Below are 20,247 nucleotides of genomic sequence, written 5' to 3'. Positions count from 1 at the left end.
AGGTTTATAGGCTTGGACCTAAGCAATAACTGGTTCTTGCCTTTGATTTAGGCATTTCTCCTGTTCTTGAACTTTACCTCTCAGATTATCAACATCTCCAAAAACATCCTTATGGAGAGTTGTGGTATTCTCTTCTAATTTTTTATTTTGTTCTTTCAAAGCAGACATCCTTCTTAGCAGAGCATCTCTTTCTATTATGGCATCTAAGGTGGCTTGCTCCTTCTCTTTTTCAAGACAAATGCGTTTAGCTTCTTCCTCAGCAATCCATTTCTTCAAAAATTCTATTTCAGAGTGCACTTCTTTAGGATCTGCAGAAGTTGCCTCAAAATCAGCAGGGTCATCCGGATCTATAAGGTTTGGTTCTACATATGGGGCTACTCTAGGATTAAAAGGATTATCAGATGAACTCCTAAATCCTAGCCTATAATTCATATCTACTACAGGATCTGGTCTTAATGAAGCAATTCCCATAGTAGACATGTCCTTGTCTTGAAAAACTCTCTCATCTGGTAATGGGGTACTGAAAATGCCTCCTAAGAGTCTTGTAGTTTCGAATTCAGAGCTAAGCAAAGAAGACTCTCTTGCTATTATTGGTTGATAATGGGAATTGATGGATGCATTACCTCTGGGTTTCCAAGTAGGATTTGGATCTGTCTTTTTCTTATTTTGGTTCTTCCTACCACCTTGGGGTAGATTAGTATACATTGATACATCGGGATTGGCTCTTATGTAAGCTCTTGTGTTTTTTCTCTTGTCATCCATATTCACCTTTTTGTTACAATAAGCACTAGCTTCAAAACCTTGACTGAGTCGCCACCCTATTTCGAGAAAATATATAATGACACTTTTGCTGACCGAAGGAAAATAATACACAAGTAGGAACAAAAATATTTGGCACAGATAGACCAATCACTGATGTCGTAAGACTGCAACTCTTGCTTGTTAGATAAGACACTTGGATAGGCTGGATATGTCAGTGTGTAGCAATGGTACTTGGGCTCTATCTTCTTTAAATTCTCAAGGTTTGACACTAAAAGATTCTCTTATAACCACGATCAAAACATAGATCACATGACACACACGTACACAGTAGGACCAAAGAAACTGCAGTACTTTTCACAGATGTGTTGGACAACTCCCTAGAAAAGTCGCCATTCTGTTGGTGTTTTAAAATGTACTAAAACTACTAGGCGACAAAAATTATTAATACCAGAATGACAGTACATACACAATCTAAAGACTAGCCTATTCTTATTAACAATTGTATATGTAAGGTATTTGGACCCAACTTCAACAAAACCACAGACGGTTTTCTACTCTTTAGGCTCTGCAAAACCAGGGTGGGCATACCCAGGGATGGTTCAAAACTGGAACAACTATATGAGGATTATTCTTAATTTCATTCTGATTCTCATTTCAAGATCCTCAAACATATACATAATTCTCACTAACTTGGTAAACACATCCCATAAACAGATATGGCCAAGAATTCTTCTATAGATCTGTAGAGTTTTTTAACAACAATGGCTAACTGAAGCTAAAAAATTCCTTGCAGACAAGTGCTGGCCACCTTTGAAGATCTAAAGGAAATAAAAGTAAAATTTGATTTGATGATGCATTTGAATAACCATTTATAATATATTTCTCCTTTAGCTGAAATAACCTGATCAGTGCCTAATCCATTGGGGTTCAGAGTCTATAGCAAATTCTTAGATCTAATTTGTTGCCTTACAACAAATTCTATCAGCAATTCTTATCAGAACTTATCATTCAAAATCCTTCTCAATACTTAAGGAATCTTATCACATTCATCAAAGCCTTTATTTAATCCATTGAATTAACAGCAATGATAAATGGATATACAACCTAACTAGATTGCATTCAATTGCACAAGCTTTTACTCATACAACATCAAGGTAGCTAAGTATTTAAAAGGAGACAAAATTCAGAAAGAGTTGATATGGGGACAGTTCATAATTTGTATTCATTTCCTTTGAAATGGGTATATCTTTTACAATAGACTCAGAATGGCCTTCAGAAAGAAACACAACTCATTCTATATTCATGTAGTCTCAGAGAATTGACAGAAAAATACATTACAAACTTGCTTTCAAAATTTGGACCAAAAACCAGACTAAGCACAATACTTAGAAGAAATAGAATTTGGACCATTATTTAGCCTTGGGATCTCACTTAAATAGTGTGAGATGCAACAAGCTTCAAGCTAAAGACAAATGACAAGTGTCCTTTTAAAAAGGCACTCACCTACAATTCTGTCAAAAAGACAATAATAGAAAGGCTTATTACAAAAAACATTCCTTGGTGGGTCCCTTTATGTTATGCTTCTCAGTTGTTGAGACAAGAAAATATGATCTGATCTTACAATCATTCTTCATCCTCAGAGTACATAGCCATGAGGTTTGAAAGTGATGTATCATCTTCAGTTACCTGCAAACTCACTTTAACCTAGGGATCTTCCATGTCTTCATTACTAACTACGAGGGTAACTGTTACTTTTGCATATTCCTCCTCATCGTCTCCTGACATCTGTTCCATAAACTGATTTTTCCATTTATTAAAAGCATCATCATCTAGCCAATCAAAACTTAGAGCTTCTCTTTGCATCTTTATTAAAGAATTTGCACTTTCTTCTAAATCATCAAATTCTTTTCTCATAGCAGTATAAAATAACTATATTTTTACTAGCTCTTCATTTGTCTTTGCCCAGAACCAGTGGCCAGTCTCACTCATGATGTTTATTATTCTTTCATTAAATAACTCATCCAACCCCCTTTTCCACTTTTCCTTTTCCTTTATTGTATCAACGGATTCTAAAGCACAAGGAAATAAAGTGAATTTTTCAGCTATATATAGGGAAAAATAGAGAGTTAATCCTCTCTGTAAAGAATCTCTTTCATCATCAAAATTCTCTAGCTTATTTAATAAATCAAAAATCTTCTCAACTTGATGATAAGGCATTTGGATTGTAGATATACATATGATTGTAATATCATTATCTCTCTCCCTCCATTTTTTTGCAAGAAGAGTCAGTTTATCCTTATCTCTGTTCAACTCATCCATGAGGGTTACAATTCTTGTCAACTGATCATAAAAAGTTGACCATTGTATTTTATCCCTCAAATATACAACACCCTACTTTAATTTTTCTTCCTGTTGATTTCTAAATTCTATCTGCAACTCATGTAATTTGGTTTTTTCTGCTTCAAAGTCCTCTGCAATATAGAATTGGGGCCTTTTAGGGGTGTTAGGCATTTCAATGATAGGGGTTGATCCAACAAATGACTGTGAAGGGTATGCAATTCTAAGTGTACTAGATTCTCCCACCTTTATTTTCCCAAGTATCTTCTCCAATTGAGATACCTTGTTTTCCAGCTCAATTCTCTTTTTTACTTCTTGATTGTAGGCATCCACCACTATTTCATACTTACTCTGTAGATTAGTCATTTCCTTTTCTTCTTTTTCTGCAATGGCCAAGGAAAATTTAGAATAGTCCACATTCATGTGGGCTTCCTGTACATGTGAAGTATCATTGACCCTCCTCACAATGATACTCCTTGTTAGTCCTGAATCATCAGGCTGTAATGGAGTAGTCCTGGATCCTCTTCTTAATTACCACATAACAAGGGCAGCTTGATCATTACTGAATGTTGTTTCCAAGAATTCCTCTTTATCAAGATCCTATAATCCTAAATTATTTGACACAGAATTAAAAATTAAGGCATCAGCAATATCCCAATTGGGCAATAATAAAATATTTGCATATTTCACCATATGTCTACCCTCTTCAGGGGTTATATTCTGGAACTCTTATTTCATTTGTTCCTTTATTTGATTCTGAATAGAGGCTTCATCCATTTCTGGATGCTCTGTTTTCATATTCCTACATCTTTGTTCAAAAATGTGCATGTTTTCCCTCCATGCAAACTGATGGAGAGTCCTAGATTTTACAAAACTGTTATCAAACAAAAAATGTTGACTGGCTTGTTCCAAAACAGGGTCTAATTCCCTTCCTCTAAAATATGCTATAGTTAATTCAAAACTCAGCACAGGAGGCTGCTGGGGGTTCCCTTCATCAATTTTTGCTTGAGTAACAAAAACTCCTCCTTGTGACCCCATTTGTTGAATTTGCTCATTGGTGAGCTGCTCTTCCTCAATTCTCATTGGATTTTGGGAAGGTGAGTAACCTTCATCATGGGATTCCTCTTCCCTTATTATTTTTCTTCTTTTGGGAGAAGGTTTAGGGGGTCTTTCTTCAGGGACAGTACTAGTAGATTCAATTATCTGTTTTTCTTTGTTTACAATGGGCATCTAATCCCGAATAACAGTATATCCTATCCTCTTTCATACAACCAGTGGACCTGCCCCTATGTTAGGGGTGAAACCCAATTTCCTCATAACTTCTCTGGCTTTATCTGGAAAAGAATAAATAAAATGTTGTTTCTTCTCATTCATTAGCTCCATTATTTCCGAGAATGTACTCATGAGCTTATTTATTCTATCTGCATTAGTTGTAGCATTACTAAGAGGACTGTAATCTTTGTCAAAACAATTAATAAACTCCAAAACTTTTGAATAGACTCTCCATTTCTCTTTCTTTGTTTCTTGCTCCTAGAGAGAATATTCATTCCTTATTATACCTTTTGCGAAATAGAATTCATGCTTACTTGGACAAAGCTTGATCCTATGTCTAAGAGCAGAATTAAAGAAACCTTCGGTGTCACATAAATGAGCATGAGATACTGCCATCTTATACTGATCCAAAAATTTGTAGAGGAAGATCCACCCTTCTTTAGTTATTACAAACTGGTGGGCTACAATGCAATTAGGAAAAATTGATCCTGTTCCCCTTTTGTGCAAAAAGGTCTCCTCCACTCCTCCCAACTACCATAAAAATTCAACTACTCCTACCTTTAAAGGCACCTGATGGGGTAGTACATGGGGTGTCCCTTTGAATCCATAAATCCTAATGACAGTTGAGACTGGATATGGGATGATATCTCCCCAATTATGTGAAACTTTTAGACTATGGGGTCTATCCATAGGCCTAATAGGTGCATTAGTGCCTTAGGAATTCTGGGATTGTCACTCAATATGAGGCATCTTAATTTAGAAGCAAAGTGCCTATCAAATCTAACAAAAATAGCATTTTCTGCTTCCCCAGTCATGTCTGCACTCCATAACTAAACTGGTAGTGCTTCCCCCTCTTGTTCCCTATTTAAAACCATTTCTTTACCAGAATATGTAACCCCTTTAAATAGAAACATATGCACCAATAGGGAGTACTGACCCCAAAACTTTTCCACCTTGCCCTTTGCAATCCCCACCAATCCATTGTGAATCTAATTAGCTAGGTAAGATGCAAAATCAAAAATTATTTCTACACTGAAAGAGGAGATTTGGGTGATCATATACATAAAGCTCACAGGAATAAAATCTTCTTCACCCTCTCTGAAGACTCAGGGTCCTGTATATCTCTACTGCCCTAGCATTAAAGCATGATTTCTTAAAAGGTTCTTTAGAAGATGATGTTATTGCTGGTAGGTTTCCAATTCTGCCTATGTGGGCCTTCAGTGCACCTTGTCTAACTACATCCCTTTTGGACATATATTCTTTTTCTAACTCTATCAAATCAATGGGCACATGATACCTAGTGAGAGTTCCCAGATTGAAAACTTCCCTAATTTCTTCTAGAGTGACAGTAATTAAAACCTCACCATCCATTCTTCTCACTACCTTAGTGGCTTGATCATAACCTTTTTCTACAGCTTTAAGAAGGTCATAATCCATAAACACACTGGGAACAACTAGCTTTCCAAGATCAAAATTCCATATATTGGCATGAGGGGCATATAATTTCCTTTCTGCAAACCATTTTTTAAATGAACTCAAACTAGTTTGAGAAGTTTGAGCATCTTGGACCCAATTACCATTATCATACAATCCATCAGGTATCCTTAGCCTAGGGTTTAATGAGGTTAACCTTTTAACTTGCACTATGTCTACTGTACACTCAGGGAGCAACTCAAGAAAATCATCATGCACATTTCTATCCAAATAGTTTATTTGACCTGAAAATCCCTTCTTCGGAGGCATCTTGGACTATTTTTTACAGAACTGAAGACCTATGAAGATTATGGTAGTACTACTTACTTGAATTCTATCTTTGTTTTCCTCTATATTTCTACAAACTTTTCGCGAACAGACAACTTCACAATTTCTACCAGACTTCGACACACTTTCCTTCAGTAATTGCTTCTGTACAAGAGTGGCTCAAAATCTTTTCTCGCGTAAGATGAACTAATGAAATCTCTCTGTATTTTACTCTATTTTTTCTCACAGATGATGCTTTCATGTCTAATTAATATAGAGAGTGGCACCACATTCTGTGTTTAAAATTGTGCCATCGATTTTCAAAGATCGTACGATCATGTGATACGGAGAGAACAACTAGGCGTTGCATTTGACATGTCGGTCAATTCATCCAATGAAAACTTACCACATACATAACTCTTTCCTTGATGGTGCTTATATCCAGACCCACTGGTAACTGAGGACACGTGTCAGCATGTCGCTACTTTGTTATGCATAAAGAACGAACACCTTGCCATAGTGAAGCAGCGACAACCATCGATCTGATCCGAAATCGATCAGATGATATGTTACCGGGCTTGCTCAAAAAAAAGTTGGTGGACCCTATTCCCTATGTCGCTATGAATATCTCCCTCGCAACTCTTCATAGCGAGAAGACAACGGTTGTTGATCATATGTTTAATCAAGGGTGAGGAAATTGCACGTATTATTTTGATTCATATTCGTTACATTGCATAGCTTAAAGAGCATGCAACTTTTCAAAGCGAGGTAGCGAGGACTATTGATTCCATTCCAATCTGATGCTCAGGATCTCTTTGTACTTTTGATCAGAAGGGCATTGATGAAATATAGAATTCTGCATAGTTGGCGCCTATCAAGATTTTACTGTAGTCCTAATTATCATCCCACGTCACCAAAGGTCCCATCGACTCTTCAATTTCACAAGGCCTCGCTACTTTGCTAACGATGAAGTGTTTGATTTTTCCAATAGCGAGGTAGCGAGCTCTGGCACTTTAATAAATTTTGGCACCGAGAAATGCAAGGGGGCATTAGATAATTATTTCTGTTATTTAAACTGCTTCTGACAATGACATTTATTTATTGTCATGCCACCTGGTGTAGTCACGGTACCGGCAAAATGCAATGTCACCGGCTTTGCATTTCATGGGGCCTCGCTACTTTTCTAACGACGAAGTGTCAAAATTTTCCAATAGCGAGGTAGCGAAGTATCAAAAAAATCATTATTCCAGCTCGAACTTCAAATGCTTCATCTGGGTCCCCTTTCTTATTTTGACGGTAATCTCAATGTGTACCTACATAATAAATCAATCAGTAAACAAAGCCCCGACTACTGTATCTTCATTTTGCGGTCTCATTTTGTAAATTATTCAGCACTCGCTACCTCGCCATACATAAAAAGTGTCCATGTTTGCATAGCGAGGTAACGACATCGGTAGATCTACTTAGATCAGACGGCTGGGGAAATATGAGAGGAAAGGTATCTCGGGGGCACTGAAGATGAAAAATGACAAAATATTCATCTTATTTGAAAATTCAAAATTTTGCGCCCGACAATTTACGAATAGGAAGAACGTAGGGTTTTCATAAGGTTTTTTCAAAGGCTAGCCAATGGATGGATTATCCAGAAAACCTATGTTTCACTTAGAAATAAAAGTCTGACTTTTCTACAATTGGACAAAAGACTTTTGTTACACAAAAAGTTAGACCAACAACTCACATTGCAAGAAAGAAGGGCATGATGATTCTAAGTGCTAGAAGTTGCATCTTGAAAAGAGGCTGAAGCGATTTGGTGGAAACAAAGGCAAACAAAAGACCGCTGCTATAACTCAACAAGATCTTGGATCTGACTCCGGAGATGAGACAAAAATTGTTGCTACCAGGATCCAAGGTAAAGGAAAAGGTATATCTCTCTCATCAGCTATAAATTCTTCTAGCATAAGTGCAAGTACAAGTAAAGAATCTTCTCCTAATGATAAGCTAAGGAATGAATTATTTCACATCCGATCTGTTATTAAGCATACTAAGGTTGATACACTATTTGACACGAGTTCTCAAGTTAATTTGATATCTGAAGAAGTTCTTAAAAAGCTTAATTTGACTACAATGCCTCATCCGAAACCATACCCTCTTGGATGGGTTTGCGATGATGCACAGTTACAAGTAACTAAACAATGCAAGTTAAGATTTGCTATCATTGCAAACTTTGTGGATGAGGTAGAAGTTGATGTAGTCCCTTTAGATATTTGTGGTCTTGTACTTGGGAGTCCCTATTTGTATGATCGATAGGCTATCTTCTATAGGGGGGAAAATAAGTATCATCTATTTAAAGATAAAATTGAATACATTGTACGGGCACATAAGGTTAAGACTAATCTGGCACTAGTTAATGCTAGTCAGATGAAAAGGTTAGTCAACTCTAGTAAGAATTTTGTATTGATGATTGTAAAAGCCAAAGAAGATGAAACATTTGAAGAATTTAAGGGATGTGATCCAAAACATAAATCTAAAATAGTCAAAGTTGTTTCCGCCTACGATGACTTGTTTCAAGAACCGAAAGGATTGCCTCCTAAGAGAGAGATACAACATGAGATTTAGTTGCAGCAAGATGCACCACTTCCTAATATCAGTATGTACTGCTTATCAATCTTGCAGAATGAAGAAATCAAGAAGCAAGTTCAAGAGTTGGTCGAGAAAGGAGTTATCCATCCTAGTACATCTCCTTGTGGTTCTCCTATTGTATTGGTTCCAAAGAAAGATGGGACTTGGAGAATGTGCATTGACTACAGGGCTCTGAACAAGATAACGGTAAAGAATAGGTACCCTCTTCCTAGAATTGATGATTTACTTCATTAGTTGAAACATGCAGTTTATTTCACTAAGCTAGACTTACGTAGTGGATATCATCAAATAAGAATTGCAGAAAGTGATATTTGGAAAACTGCTTTTAAGACAAAACAGGGACTTTTTGAGTGGTCAGTCATACCATTTGGGCTTTGTAATGCACTAGCTACATTTATGAGAGTCATGAATGATGTCTTTTGTCCCTTTATTGATGATTTTGTCATAGTCTATTTAGATGATATTCTTGTATTTAGCAAGTCTTGGGATGATCATGTAATTCATGCAAAGAAAGTACTTGATGTACTGAGAAAAGAAAAACTCTATGTAAAGATGTCAAAATGCGAATTTGCAAAGACATCCTTAGTGTACTTAGGATATGTCGTAGGGAATGGTCAATTGAAAGTAGACCCTACAAAGGTCGAATGTATTGTAAAATGGCCTAAGCCAAGTATAGTTACAGAAGTCAGGAGTTTCTTAGGTGCAGTTCAGTAGTGGAGGAAGTTCATTGCAAACTTCTCTTTCATTGCATCACCGTTGCATGCATTAACCAGTACCAAGACAAATTTTCAGTGTGGAAGTCCATAGCAGAAGGCTTTCAATACTTTGAAGGAAAAGTTGAGCACTGCACTAATTCTAGCTCTACTTGATTTACATTAACAATTTGAGATTGAGACAGATGCGAGCGGGTTTGCCATGGGAGCTATACTCATGCAAGGAGGTAAACTAGTATGCTACCACTCTGAAACTTTTTTAGGAGCAGTAAGTAACTATCCTACGTATGATAAAGAACTTTATGCTTTATTTTAGAGTGTTAAAAAATGGAAACATTACTTAATGGGAAAAGAAACTGTAATCCACACCGATCACCAGCCACTACAATATTTGCACTCACAATATAAGTTGCAACAAAGTAGGCACTTTAGGTGGATGGGTTTTCTACAACAGTTTCATTTGGTGATTAAGTATAAGAAGGGTTCCCATAATAAAGTAGCAGATATGCTCTCTAGACCTCATGTTCAGAATGCTTTGATAATCCTTCAAAATAGTTCTATGGTTCATGAAAGTTTTCAGGAACAATATGCTAATGATGAGAACTTTAAGGATATCTATGCAGCTTTAATCCAGGGTAAACATGTGGAAGAGAAAGATTACTATGTGTAGGATAATTTTTTGTACCACTTGGGAAAACTATGCATTCCTAAGGATGAACATGCACATGTAATCCGAGAAGCACACACCTCTTTGATTGCAGGACATTTCGGGGTAAGTAAGACACTAGCTCAATTACAAAAGTATTGTTACTAGCCTCGTATGCAAGAAACTGTCACCAAGTATATAAAAGGATGTGTAATGTGTGCAACCAGCAAACCAAGTAACAAGAAATTGGGTTTGCACACACCATTACCTGTACCATCCCGTCCATGGGAAAGTGTGTCTATGGATTTCATGGGAGGTTTACCTATGTCTAGGAAGGGTCATGATTATCTGTATGTAGTAGTTGATCGGTTCAACAAAATGTTTATTTTAATGCCTTGTAAAAAGCAAATTACTAGTGAACTGACTACTCATTTGTACTTTCAAAATGTATGGGTTCATTTTGGGTTACCCACTTCTATTGTATCGGATCGAGATTCTCGATTCTTAGGGGAATTTTGGTCATCTTTGTGGGGACTCATGGACACCAAGCTCAAGAAGAGTACAACCTTCCATCCGCAGACTGATGGACAGACAGAGGTAGTGAACATGACAGTCATGCATCTACTTAGAGATTATTGCAGCAAGCATCCTAAGTTGTGGGATGAAAGTATTCACTATGTGCAGCATGCTTACAACCATGCGACACACTCTTCTACAAAGAAGTCTCCTTTTGAGACTTTCTTTGGTTACTTGCCTAAGACACCAGTGGATTTTGCTTTTGGGAAGGATGATGTTGTAGATGGACTCCATGATGCAGAAAAGGCTTTAAAGTTCATCCAGAAGGTCCAAGCAATCCATCAGGCAGTAGAAGCACAGTTGGGGTAGAGCCAAGAAAAATACAAGGCTCGCCATGATAAACATCGCATTGATCACCAATTCCAAGTTGGTGATAGAGTTTGGTTACATATCAACAAGGAAAGAATGCAAGGTGAAGGAAGGAAGCTCAAGCCTATCAGGTATGGTCCTTTTGAAATCAGAGAAGATTGGTACCAATGCTTTTTGCATTAATCTTCCTATATACATGCAAATTTACTCAATTGTCAATGTTGAGAATCTGAAGTTATATGAACCTCCAATGATCTTGGATGAAAACATCAATGTTCAGGTTCCATCAATTGATGATCTTTCACCAGAGTATATGTCAAAATTGCCAGAAGATGTTATCCTAGATAGGAATGTTAGAACTTCACAAAGAGGACCAGCTGAATACCTCCGAGTGGGATTGAAGGGGATGCATCCAAGCAAGGCAAGATGGATGGAGATTGGTAAAGTGAGGGAACTATACCCTCACCTTCTTTCTGAGTAATCCAAACTTTCGGTGGTCCGAAAGGTTCTCAATGGGGAGGCTTGATCCGGGGGATATTTTTGTCAAAAATTCAAGTATCTCCAAAACTCCAACAATTAGCATTAGATTAAACTCCTTGAAATTCTAAATCCAAAGCAATTTGAATGGACAAAAATGGAGTCCATATGCAAAATTTATGGTCAGTCAAAGGTTGGTCAAACTAAGAATGGAAGTCATCAAAAAGGTGAAAAAATAAACATCTCCAAAGTGGTCAATAATGGATTTCAAAATAAAGAGCTTGTCGAGAGCTTTCCAACGATGTTTGTTTCATAAAAAACAGAGCCCGTACGTGGAAGTTATGTCATTTTAAAGTTCAAAATATTAGATGAATATTGATGATGTCATTATGATGTCAACAAAGTGACAAGGCAGCTTCAAGTTATCAACATTTGACAAGTGGCATCTCAAAGGAAGGTTTGTTTTTCCAAAAAAAAATGAGCTCATGGTTGGATTTGAACTCTTGACCCATTGCCTCCAAAAACAATAACATAACCACTTGAACAAGAATTGATTTCAAAATTAATGGGTGGCAACTTTATTTTAAACATTGGCTAGCGCCAATTTTAAACAAAGGAAGCCACCGGCGGGGTTGGAACCCCTGATCGGCGGCTGCCCCAAAATAGCTTTTCCCGTTGTGCTATTTTAGCACTTAAAGATAAAAGTGTGCATTGTTTTATTTAACTCCTATCCAATCCCACCTAACCTTAGTAAAATAAGGTTATTGTTTATTTTTTACCCCAAAAATGACATGGGGCCAAATCCTCTAAAATGGGTAAAGGGTTATTCTGAGAGGGAAACTAGTTAAAGAGTCTATTTTTACAATTATTTGTTATGGCCTTATTTTGGCTATTTTTTTGGTATAAAAAGGGGGTAAGGAGACTCTTATGGACATTCAGAAAAAGGAGAGAACGTCCAAGTGCTGAGTATAAGGGAGATTTTTTAAGTGCTCATTCCTGTACTTTGAAACAACGTGATGTTGTTGTACTTCAAAGGAATGACTTTGTAAAAATTTGTACTTGATTTTTGGAGATAATCAGATTGGTCCCCCTATTGGAGCAGGGGCCAGAGACGTAGTCCATATGGATGAACTCCAAGATCAAATTGTTTGTGTCTTCTTTCTCTCATTGTCTCTTTTATCAGCTTAATCTTGTTGTTCTCCTATTTCATTTACGTTAATTTGATTCATTAAAAGTTTTAAATTAATTCTATGTAATTAATTAGCATTCCTCTGTAATAGTCCTAGATCCTAATCAGATCAATGATCAAGGGTTTCCCTAGTCAACATATCTAGTGTAATTGTCTATGTACATTTTATTATGGTTGTTGTTTACTTTGGTTGAATGGTTAAGTTTATTTAAAGAAGATAAATGTTTTAATTGTTGGATAACAGATTCACCAACCCCACCCCCTCTTAGTTATCTTGGTGGACTATTGTTTCTAGCAAGTTCATGATGTAATATTCTTCCCATATTGGTTTGTTGTTAAGAAGGGTATATTTTCTCATTTGTTTAAGAGTTGTCCTCACCAAATCATTTGGATTATAGGTCCTAGTTGGGGAAAATTGAAGTTTGAAATCAGCCAAACACTGATCTATTTCTTCTATGGAATCTTTTCTTATCATAAAATTACCTATTTTAGTGCTTTTGGCTAAAAAAGAGCCTTTCCTGACAGCAGGGCCTAGATACTCTTTATTTCTCATTAGTAATTGCCAAAAGAATTCTAACTAGCCTAGTCTTTCAGGGACATACCTAGGTAATACATGGGGAGGCTGAGTACAACCAAACACTCTTATAATATAAATTTTTTCAAATAAAAACAAACTAGCCCAATCATGGCTAAGCATCTTATCCCCATTTGGGTAGGTAGATGGTCTAATTAACATTCTCACCCCTCTAGGTATTCTTCCATTTATATCTACTAACATATTCATGATTGGAAATAAAAAATCATTATAGAAAGAAATAGTACTAGCATATGGATAAAACATTTTCCAGAAGCAATTAAATAATTGCATAGGCAAGGTTTCCACATTCTCCTCAATAGCCTCAATGAAGTTAGATTGATGTGCCTTATGTTCTTGATAAGGATGATATGCATCAATAATGAATAATGGAAAAGCCTAAATTTTCTCATGTCCCCTTTCTAAATTACCTTAATTTCCTCATGCATTCTATCAATGATGTATTCCACAAAATCATAATAGACATTATGATTTGGATCTTGGATTTCCAAAGCTATGATATACTCATAACCTAGGGCATTCATGGTACCATAAACTCCTAGTACCTTGTCAATCCCAAAGATGGTGTATCTAAAATATTTGTACAAGAATTTCAATTGCATTAGTTCCCCTACTTTCTTGGGAAAATCTCTTTTTTCTTTCTTTGATTTAGGAATGTGCCTCCTCGTGATAGTTCCAATGTAGAAATTTTTGGAATTCTCAAAGGTTTTATTCATTTTTCTTTCTCAATTTCCTTTGCAAGGGGCCCTCCTAGTCAAAAACATTGGTAAAGGTCTCCCTATCCAATCTGCAAAGGACACTCATATCTTTTCTGTGAAAGGCCTTGATAGTCAAATTACAAGACTTCATGATTAGTGCTTTCACCAAATCAACATCAATTATCACCTTTGGCATTATTAGTTTCACCATGTTTCTGATCCATGGGTTATAGATTAGAGACTTTGCATACCTATTTTGATAAAAATACTAGAATAACTCATTCTTGTTAGTCTCAAGCACAATGGGATCCTTGGGGAAGGAGTATACATCTCTGAAGATATGGGAATTTAGAGTTTGAGCATGTGAGGACCCCAAGAGAAAATACACCCACTCTTCTACATATAAATCTATCAACTTTGGCTTTACTTTATCTATGGCCTATGAAGATCCTTCCACATCAACCTATTTTATCATCTTTCCTTCATCTTGTAACATGATCTTTGTAATTGAAGATTTTAGAACAATTATCTATCAATACTAGCTCTAAGAAATTTGAAAATTCTTGAAAATTTTGGTGCTCAAATTCTTGTTCCTAACTTATGTAAAATACTATAACTAAGGAGTTAGTTATATCAACCTTTTGGTGAAGATAAAATTTAGAGGAGCATTTATGTATCTTAATGTCATTGTGTGTGGGAAATCTTAGAATTTGCAAAAGTGCAGAGCCACAACATGTACAACTAGCCATTTAATTCTTTTGATGGATCTTTTGATAGAACCTAATCTTTGAAATCATAATGGGGTTTCCAACAATCACTTTTACTTATTATTTCCTACTTATAACCTGGTGACTGCAACATCTTACCTTTCTTTGCCACTTCACGGTCTATTCCTTGTTGTTTACAACTAATCATATGATCAACCAATCATAGGTTCCAATCCTTTATTTTGCTTCAATTTTGTAGTCATCACCTAATGTTAGTATCAAAACCTAACATTAGTGACCTTGAGATCACCTTCAATTTATGAAGTCATGACATCGTGCATAGTTAAGCATTTTAAAACTTTTCTCTTGTGACTTAGTGACTCTTACATTTAGCTTCAACTTTTACTGCATCGCATGGTCGTGCTTAAACTTCCTTTTATTTTTATTGACTACATGAACAAGTGATCAAACCCTTCTAACCATCTTTGCTAGGTTGCAAGTAAATAATCCATATCCCTTTTGGTGATGCAACTGGATGATCAAAGACTTGTGTATCTTTTATAACAATAATCGCCAGGTCGCCACTTACTTCTTTTACCGATTAGCTAACATCGCAACCATGTGATCCAACATCTTTTTAAACTTTCACCATTTCACAGTTAACTACAAACATTTATTAACAAAATGCCTTACAAAATGATCATACTAATCTCCTAGTCACATCCAAACTTTGATAAAACATTTTTTTAAGGCGATTGCAAGATCAAGGTAACCTTAACTGCTCACTCAGTCACAATTATGGAAAGAATTTATCACTGACCTGCTATGACTCGGAGATTAAAGGGAAATATTGACTTCATTAGGTCATGATCTTTGTTGTTGTAGTTTGATTAGGGTCCTTGGTTGTGCGACTTAACCATAGTCACACGGTCCTACACTTAAAACAAAAGAGCCCTTATCAAAAGATAAAAGATATAAAGTAAAGCTCCACTCTTTGGTACTGAAAAATAAAATAAAAGGGGCAAGCCTAAAAACAAGGTTATGCTTAGGGTAAAGTATAATCATGAAAATCTCAGAGAGACCCTATGTACCTAGCATAAATAATAAATCCCAAGACAATGTTTTTTCTAGGGGATGATAACATACTGTGATTAACTCAATTTTCTCAAAGGTTTGGACAATTTGGTGACATAAATTGGAAATGAGGGCTAACACATCTCAAATCCAAAAGAGAACCTAGAGAATAGACTAGTGATAGTGATGAGGTAGCAACCCCTAAGAAAGAAAATGAGATTTTGAAACATGAGTTGATTAGAGAATAGAGCATGCCAGATTAGAGAAGTACAATATCATTGTGAAAGGAGAATTGACCTAGGCTAAGAAATAGTTAGAAAAGCCATATTCCAATAGTGAGAAAATTAATGAACAAATATTCTATCAAAGATCTTCTAATGATAAGATGGGTCTTGGATATTTTATTGGAGAAAAATTAGCAAAGAAAATTGAAGTTAAAAATGAACTAGATCTAATCATTAAAACCCTTGAACCTAAAGAAAATGATCAGAATATGATTGAACCAAGAAAGTGTACAAAAGTACCTAAAGAAGTTGAGCAAGTAAATCAACCTAAGAAATGTGATGAACCAAATCAAATAGATAAAGTTAAACCACCTAATGAAGTAAGACATGAATTCAAAGGTAGATGTTTTATATGCAATGAAGTTGGTCATATGAAGAGAAATTGTATAGGTAAGTCTTTCAAACCTATTTCTAATTTCTATTGTTATAATTGTCATGGTTTTGGACACAAAGCAATAGATTATAGAAAATGAAAGTTTGATAGTAATAATGGAAATAATAGAATTTTTAGGGATACTAAACCTATAGGTAATTAAAATGTCATGCCCAAAATTGAAGACAAAACACAACTACAAATTTTTTTTTTTGAAGTATGAACTTATGAAACATATACGAAACTACACATTGTCAAATTGGTTATCACAAGGTTAGGAGTTAGGAATACCTAACGGTTATGTTTATAGGGTTGCATAAACTTTTAATCCCCCAACCAAAGTGATCCATACTAGGTTAAATAAGGCTAACGTTCGAGGTCTATTGCTTATGATTATAAATAGTGTTGCAACATAACCTCAAGTCTTTAATCAAATTGATTCTCATTAGTCTGGTGGAGGTTTGAATCTTACTTTTAGGTTAGAAAAATAAATTAATTCAATAACATTTTAGTATGATGTCAGGTTGATAGTGGGGGTATAGTTTGCTAGTTCAAAAATCCATAATGCATGCAATATAGGTTGATGAGGTTTAACTAATTAAACTAATATGTCATGGTTTACTTGCACACTATCAGTACAAGTAGTTAAGGTTTCATTATATTTTAGAATGCCGAATCTCCTAGGTTAACTTTTGAAAGATTAAGTTCATATTGTGATTTTTTTTCCACAAAATCAACTTGCAACTATTATAGTAATAAAATGTTGTAAAGAGTCTGATTCATAAAGATAATTTAAAAGGGCATAAAGCCATGGCTATAAAACTATAATGCCCTAAGGGTCCTTATAATATTTTTTTAATATACTAACAATTTACTCTAATAATAATCAATTAAACTCCCAAAGGAACTAAACATATAAGAAGAGCTTACATTACACTACTTAACTATATATATATATATATATATATATATATATATATATATATATATATATATATATATATATAATCCAAACTAACTTTAATTATGATTAATGAAATTTAACCTTGATTTACCTATATTTCTCAATCCAAACATATAGAGAATGTAAATAAAAGTGACCTTATCAACACTATCTTAACTAATAACTTTCACTAAAGAATGCTTCTACTTGATCTATAGTACATTAAATTAAATAACATTTACAAATCAATTATATCCTATTGACTAAAGCTATCTAACATTAAATTCCCTAAATCCAACTAACCATGTTAATCATATCAACTTACTAATTAAATTTCAATATAGCCAAAGAAAAGTTAATTTATATTAACTTCTAACTAACCCCAACTAACATATTTTAACTACAACAATACTAACCCACCCAATTGATTATAAATCTACTAAATATTCTACCTCTCTTAACACTACATACACGTCTACTTATCCACTAAATAACATTTCCAATCCTACCTTAACAACTATTCTAATCCCATACCCACTTATCTACTAATACAATGCACCCACAAACTAATTACAAAAGGAATTTAATAATAAAAACTACTCACTAACCTTACCACTAAGTCCCACGCTAGACTCCCATTATTAATACCTAAGCTAACCCTCGTGAACTTTTCCCTAAACTAAGTGCTCACCCACTTTGATCTTACTTCTCATTTTCCGTAACTCCCTAGACCCCTACTCGGTCGATCCTTTTTTATTGGGCTAAGATATTGAGGGAAATGGTCATGTCTAGGATGGCGCTGATTTTGAGGAAGGTGCATGCATGGGTAGGGTGCACCTAGGGAAGGTTGCTTGACCAATGGAAGTTGAGGATGGAAACCCGTAAATCTCATCCAACCTTCCCTTGCTATAGTCAACATCCACCTTGGGATATGGTGTATGAATGAGGAGATAGAGGAGGGGTCGAGTATAATTAATAATGATTATTATTATTATTTTTGTTTGCTAAAATAATGTGTGTTTCCCCCTATATTTTTTTTGGGAAAACACTTTTATCTGTAAAGGAAATGGTTGATATCCATCATGGAAGGTTTGTTTAATCTTCTTCTTTTATTCGGATGTGACTCATTTACCAAATTTAAGTTACGGGTTTCTTATGGGTTGGTCTCCATTCTAGATTGATATGTTATTATTCATATTAGTCTATGACTTAGCTCTTTTAGTTTATTTTATTTATTTATACTTTTGCAAACAATTCTAAAGAATATTCTTTTGAATATATTATTAATATGTAATTAGGAGGGGAGTTATTTCCAACCTCCCATACAAAATCCAGAGAGATAAAATACATTTACAGTAGGGTTTCACTCATAATTTTATTGCATTTTCTCCTATACTCCATTTGATAGGACATGCATGTGATTTTAATAGTGACTTAATTGGGCTAGCCTATTATATTTAATTATTAGTTCTATCAAAGCCACTTGAAATCATAAGTAAATAAACTCAAATCTTAAGGACATTTTCATACTAATTGCTTGCTATAATACATAAATTTTATAGCTTACATTTGGACAAGATTCAATATAACATCTATAAGTGTTGTCCTTACAATGAAACTCTAAATGAAATTTCTTATCAACTAATTACCATATGAAACTTCTTTACATGAGCAACCACAATTGAATGCATTTTTCAGCTTGATTCAAAAATTATTATGACTATTTCTTTACATGAAACTTTCTCTTTTCTTTCTTTTGTCTTATTTACAACTATGATATTGAAACAATAATTTCATTTCAATGAAAACAATATTCATAAAATTTAATCTTACAACGCAACTACCTATGTCCATATTCCAACTTCTTCATTCACTTCATGCATCCATCCTTCACAACAATGTACATAAAATTAAGATCTCACTTTTACAATTCAATACTCAAATGACAAAATAGAAGGGTTCAACCCTTACAATGAAATACACAATAACATGGAGAAGGATTTCACCCTTCAAATACATTTAAAAATTACACATCCCTTCCTTGCTACTATTCAATTATTCATTGCAGCAGCTTGAATAAGATGGAGAGAGATTGTACAATGCATGTACAATGCATAATGACAAGTTTTCTCCTTCAAGCAACATCTACAAGATGATATTTCTAAGCTTTTCCATTGATCCCTTGAGCATAAAATCTGCAAATACATCACAACCAAGCAACAAATACCATGGGTACTCTCCTCCCAACCATAGGCTTCCAAAGAGACCACCCCCAATCTAGGGTGAACAAGGCTCAAAATGAGTATCACATACAATCTTGCAAATGCATATACATCACAATACAACACTTGAACAATTCCATCCCAAGGATATTTCACAATGGTTCACCAATGAAACCATGAACATAGGGTTAAGGTGTGCTTTTCAAATAGGAGACTTTCCATATCAAACAATATCTGCAATAACAAATTTCATGCCCTTTCAGGGATTTCACAACCATCCTCCAAACACACTACCATTAGCTATAGCTTCCTTGGAGCCCTTAAACCATAAACTTCCTCATCTCCACCATACTTCCCTTAGCACCCCTAAGCAAGATATGAATTACTATGGCATATAATGGAGCCGATACTCTAAGGTTCTCAACTACATTGTCAAGCACAATTAACCCCTAGTTCACCCAAGACTTTTCTTCCCTTCCCAAGGGTGAGTGAAGTCTTCACACCCATAACAACACTCATAATTTAAAATGGACAAACAATAGAAAATCAAATACAACAACACACTTCATCTCAACACAACAATATCACAATCTTCCCACAATATGAATCACCATTTAAACATAGACATGAATGCTACATCACAATACAACACCATACAATTTACATATAATATGAATCTAACATTCATGC

This window comes from Cupressus sempervirens, chromosome 11 (genome assembly GCF_028749045.1).
Source record: "Cupressus sempervirens isolate cs-2001-9-10 chromosome 11, ASM2874904v1, whole genome shotgun sequence".
Lineage (NCBI taxonomy): Eukaryota > Viridiplantae > Streptophyta > Pinopsida > Cupressales > Cupressaceae > Cupressus > Cupressus sempervirens.
This window is presented reverse-complemented; position numbering follows the sequence as displayed.